This window comes from Bicyclus anynana, chromosome 1 (assembly GCF_947172395.1).
Source record: "Bicyclus anynana chromosome 1, ilBicAnyn1.1, whole genome shotgun sequence".
Classification (NCBI taxonomy): domain Eukaryota; kingdom Metazoa; phylum Arthropoda; class Insecta; order Lepidoptera; family Nymphalidae; genus Bicyclus; species Bicyclus anynana.
Window position 1 is genome coordinate 16,435,617 of NC_069083.1, and position 6,221 is coordinate 16,441,837.

Genomic DNA, 6,221 nt, shown 5'->3' on the forward strand with positions numbered 1-6,221 from the left:
AACAGAAAACAATGTGACCTCGCCCTGCCTAAAAAACCTTATTCGTATTCAACTATTTACTTTAATGTAAACAAAGTCTCGATATCAAGGTGTCATATTTCATAGATCTCACACAATTTCCAATAACATTCTTATGATGTACTAAGGAGCCTGTCGTAGTCAGATCTTCGTTGTTTTATAGAAACTGAACGCTTGTCAGACCATGCACACACTTTACATATTTAGATAAGTACGGTTACTATGGAGCTTGGACCGTAGTGCTTATAGGAACTAGCGACCTCCTAATTTGCCCAAGTATAAAACCTATCTTTAATACTAAACCAAAATTTATTATGTTTTTATTATATTTTATCACGAGAAATTACGTCCCAAGTCGCACGACACTTAATAGCTTCGTGGAGACCCTCTGCTAAAAACCCTTCGAGTTTATTTTAAATGAAGAATATTTTGCCATATATTTAAAATATGACCATTATGCCCGTTCCCCTGGAAATACTCGGAAAGACTATTAATTATAGGTTAGGAGGCGTATGGGTGTTAATAGTCCAGCGGGCAGGGATATACTCGTATAACCTATGACCTCTCGATTTGAGTCGAGCCCTTTTACCATGGACCTGTTGAGGGTTCAAAGTTCAAACAGTGGTTGACAGGAAGCTAAGTAAGTGGTGACTGCAGGCTATATGAATTCTTATATTATGGAAATATATAAAAAAAATAGATACGCTCTATACTTCGACTGTTGAGGATTTTATTCCTAAAAATTTTCTACCGCCCAAAGCATCTACATTTCGGGCATCTAGATCTGCATGGAGATAGATAGATCTAAATGCCCGAAAAACGTCCTTACGATCCTGACGATGACATAATGACCGACAACGCTTTCCAGACAACACAAACACAAGTTACACAGCCGGCAAAGACGAGGTCCCTAATGTTTAACGTCATCCAGACGTGGGTTTTTTAACTTATGATTTCGGGGGCGCCTAGACTGTTACATTCAGGCCAAAATACCTTCCAGAACTGCCCTCTGAGCCGATGTTCGAGTCTCAGAAGAGGCGCCCTTAGAGAGTCGTTCATGCCTGCCTTCGGGCCCCATCAGGCGACGTTTCTGCGTTTGTCAGCCCATAGGTACCTTACCTATAACAAACTTTAAGCTTTAATAGCATAACGAAGGTCTAACTAACATAGGCTTTCAATCTACAAGTAACTGCAAGGAAATACAGCAGAGTCATTATTTATTACATAACTGACGCAGCCTAGGTTAATCATAGAATACACAGAAACGCTTTTTAGTTTGATAGAAATTTAGCCTGTAACTCTTTGCAGGTAAGTTCTATAATAGTGTGTAATAATAGGTGTTACGTATGAAAATTGTAAGGATGTACGCTAGACCAAATGACGTGTGGGAAATTTTCCAATATGTAGTTATTAATAATGTGACATAGTTTGTTTGAATACAGCAGTCAGCATCCGGCATTTTGTGTCAATTACGCAATACATCCACAAAATTAGTAAACATCATGAATAAAAGAGAAAATATAACAATCCTTTTTGGGAACATACAAAGGAAAAAGCTTGGGAAAATAATGGGATTAGTGGAATGTTAGGGAGGTGTCCGAAACGGGTGGGAAAACAACGGCGAATTGGTTTCTGTAATATTACCTTAAAAACTTAAAACGCAGTAACCTTTGGAAATAAGTTTCAAAAATAAAATTACTAAATGAAAACGCCTCTGGAAATTACCTACTTTTTTGAAGTTGGTTATAAAAAATAACACAAGTTTTAAAACTTCTATTGTATTCTGTGTAAGGCAGATATTACAAACTACAACTTACAAACGAAGTATAAAAATTTGATGTAAATATTTGTTATTCCTTAAAGTTTTCGTAATAATATTATAATATTGAAGAAGAATAGTCGAGGTCATTCAACTGCAAGATTTTCCACTGAAGGAAAATGTGGGAGAATTATCAGCTGACGCGGCGTCTCCTACCTTCTCTGAATATTTAAACGAGGAATCCTGAAGGGTATGTTGTAGTGTAGTGAACTGCATTACGACAAATATAATTTTAATTTTTGCACAATACATTATTTATATTAAAAACGAGTACTTAATAATAGATATCTATGGTATAGTAAAGAGTACAAAGTAAGAATTTCATTGTATTTTTTCTCAATAAAAAACAATATAGTAAAGTCCCTTCTTTGTCTCTTTGACTGTAGACATTCTAGAAACTGGCATTTCTGATTCGCACAGCAAAAGTCTGGAATGCCCTTCCGATGTCTATGTTTTCCGCCACCTACGGTCTGGCAACCTTTAAGGCAAGTGACCACTTTGGGAACAAATGCTTTAGAGCCTCAATACCTCAAAGGTTAAGCGGTCGGAGTTTGGACACATCACAGAACAGACAACGGTAAAAGCTAACGCTTGTCGTACCAACTCCTAACCGTCTTTCCCGACTAGTTGGAGGCGGAGAGGAATGGAAATATTGGTCATATTTAAAAGATATGGCAAAAATTCTTTTAAATATAAACCTCCCGTTTTTAAAAAGGTCTTGCTACTATGTAGTGTCCTTTTCATGAAAGAAGTCCCGCGGCTAAAACCGGAACTAAAATTGACAGCTCCTTATAGAAATGATAATAAGACCGCCATTACAAAATGACAATGAACGACATTAAGACATTAGCGCCGCGTCTAGAGACTTCTTTCATAAAAAGGACTATACCAACTATACCAGCTTTCTCTCTCAAAACATAGTTTTCTCAACTCCTGTCTCAAACAATCTATAAGTACCAACAATAAAGTCACGTGTCGAGAACCGTGCGAGGAAAATTGCAAGAAAGTGTTTTCTACGGCTTCTACCGATGTTGTAAACAACCCGAATCATACTAAATACGCTGGAATTGACGTAGCACGTTATACTTTTTCTTGGGTTAGGTCAACTTCCAGCTTAGAGACGCATTCCTATAGTCACGTCTGCATATCATCAGGTTATTTCAAACCTTTACAGTCTACACACATTATGTAAGGAGGTACATACCGCTCGTATTTCGTTATGTTTAAAACAATTGTAATTGTAATGTAATTGTAATGTGTAATTTTGCATGTAATTTCTTAAAAGAGGAAAGAAAGGAAGAAGAAATTAAATATCACGTGTTTCAAACGGTGAAGGAAAAACATCTTTCATCAGAGAATTTTCTTATTTCTCTGCGTCTGTGAATTCTGTCAATCCGCATTGGGCCAGCGTGGTGAACTATTGGCCTAACCCCTCTCATTCTGAGAGGAGACTCGAGCTCAGCAGTGAGCCGAATATGGGTTGGTAATGATGATTTAATTTCACTCTGATAAGGCGCAGTTTGGCGCCACATATTTTATATTTAGTGTACCTATTCTGTAACCCAGATTCGCGATAAAAATTATTTGATTCGATTTAATAACCCGTATTATCGCAAAAACAACTGAACTAATCAGTTTTTTGTCCCAATAATTAAAAATAAAACCGGCCTGTGTTGGGTTCCGTAGATTAAGTTAAGCATTCTAATCCCTTATGTAATGCACAAAAATACTGATAAATATACCCCACACACACCATGGGATAGTTTTTTAACTTTATGTTTTTAATTAACAATTCAATTTTGATTTCATGTCATTCTCTCACACTATGAGATAAACGAGTAAAAAAAAACATCCTCACTTTACATGTAGGGGAAACTATATTTTTCAAGTTTTTTTTTTACTACTTTTTATTGTACATAACTGTTTTTAATGTACATGATTATTTAAATTTTTATTAATGTACCTACATAGTCTCTGCGCTAAACCGCTTACATACGGACGGGCGGACGGGCGGACGGACAGACAGACGGACATGGCGAAACTATAAGAGTTCCTTGTAGACTACGGAACCCACAAAATTAAAACCCCGAGACTAAAAAAAACTACGATGTTTCTTGGAAATTTTTGGAACTCTCATTAATAGCTTTAGTTTTAACTTGACAAAATCTACTACTATATACTATTACAATGTATTTCTTTACTACTTTTATCATGATCCAGGCAGTATAATTTTATGATCACATGTGAGTGCGAATTCCTCCATTTTTGCGTCCAATACGTCCTGTGATTGTTTGGACGTCGTTGGACGCTGGACGTTAAGCCAATCGCGGACGCATTGGCGCCAAATCTGAATTATTTATCTCACTATGTAAATACCGCATCGCTTTCACTGCCCCCGTTAGTCGAAGGACTATTGAAAAACTCTAGTAACGGTCTGCCGTCTGACCCACATGGCACAATAACTGTTAAAATGAAAATCCCGGTCAAGTGTCTGATTCACAAATCTCAAAAGCCTTTTATACCATAACTTGTGAAATTCTCAGTAGCAGCAGCCAGGAGTTGATAAGTATGTTTATAGTGGCTGGAGCGATTTAGCGTTCCGATACGATGTCGTATAGAAACCGAAAGGGGTTTTGCTTTTTATCCTACTCCTAACAAGTTAGCCCGCTTCCATCTTAGATTGCATCATCGGGTGATATTTGTAAAGAACAAAAAATAAAAAACGTAGAGAATTAAGAAAATTCTCAGGTATGCAGGTTTCCTCACGATGTTTTGCCTTCACCGTTTGAGACACGTGATATTTAATTTCCTTAAATGCACATAACTGAAAAGTTGCAGGTGCATTGCCCGGACCGGATTCGAACTTACACTCTCCGGAATCGGAGCCAGAGGTTCTGGCTATCACGGCCATCTTCGTCTAATTTATACACTATTTATTTATATTTAAAGCCAAATCAGCTCCCAGTTAACAAAATAATAATATTTTAATGAATATTACACTAATATTACCATGTACCTCCAACCTCCTGAGTATGACTTTAGTACTGACTCCTGACAAAAGACCCAGGAATTCTCGGTGCTGAGTCCATGGAGCGAAGGTTTAAACATTGAACGAATGCCTAAAATAGCGCCATTGCGGGAAGCGTTAGTAAATCAATACCGTTTGTGATCCCATTTCAAGGCCAGGGGTGAAGTCTAGAAAAACTGCGAGTCTGGCGGAGTGCCAACGAGGGGAAAGGACTAGCCGACTGCCGAGGGAGCGAGGGCGGCTTCACTTGCGGCATTGCCAGTGAAAGTTCAGGCTATAAAAGTTGCTAGTTACCTTACCTAATTACCTATTACTACTTTGTTAACTTACCTAGAAAGTTATAGTTAGTTAAAAAAGATTGGATCAGCGGTTGCCATGTCTAAATTGTCTTGATAATAAATATTGTAAATGTATCAGGTAGATAGGTACGAGTGTGATCAGGTATCGAGTCAGTGTTTACTCCGGATTGCCGTTGAAAATAGTACAACTTGGAACTGATTCAGCTTTTGACTGATTTAATACATACCTACCGGGACCCTAAAGTGCATTGGGATACGTCCTTGCCGTCTTGATTTTGAATAATGCATAGCGATACGTGTTTGCCCTCTTGAGCTCTTAATTTAATAACTGAATACCTAAAGATATCCTGCATCCAAAAATTTAAATGCGAATGAACTGTTGAGTAATTCAAAAATAATTCTCAAGATTATGTAGAGCTTTAAACAAAAGCACAGAAATGTTGACAAAGCAAACAATACATTTAATAATTTTTTCAATGTTTTTGATTTAATTTATAATATCTTTAAAGGTCACTGACCAACCGCATAGGTAGACGTGAATAACGGAACGTTTTACGTAAATACATACGAGAAGCCTGAACTTGAGGTTCGTTGAACTTTTTTGTATTCTGAACTGTGAGTCATACGAATCACAGAAACTATTTTAGATCTTTAACTAGTAGTGAATCTTTAAAAAAACACTTCGTTTAGTTCGTTTAATACATATTTGGCGACACACGTCATTTTCCTAACTCTTATAACTATAAAATCATTCACCTAACTCTTATAACATTTAAAATATGGTCCTTAGAGCGACCCCGCACCGGAATGCGCAGTGTTGGTCGAAGGCGGACCAAAGGCATCAAGCGTGTCGTAGGGGGCCGCTAGATGCTGGCGGCTCGAAACCTGGGAGTTAGGAAGTCTATGCAAGAGGCCTATGTTAATGATGATGATAATCATGATAATGGTGAGTCCTTATAGTATTAACTGTCTCATTAGTATCATGATCAACTAGTAGGATTATGTAATGAGGTTAGGTTAGGTTAGGGTAGGTTCTGGCAGACAAAAAATTTTGTTA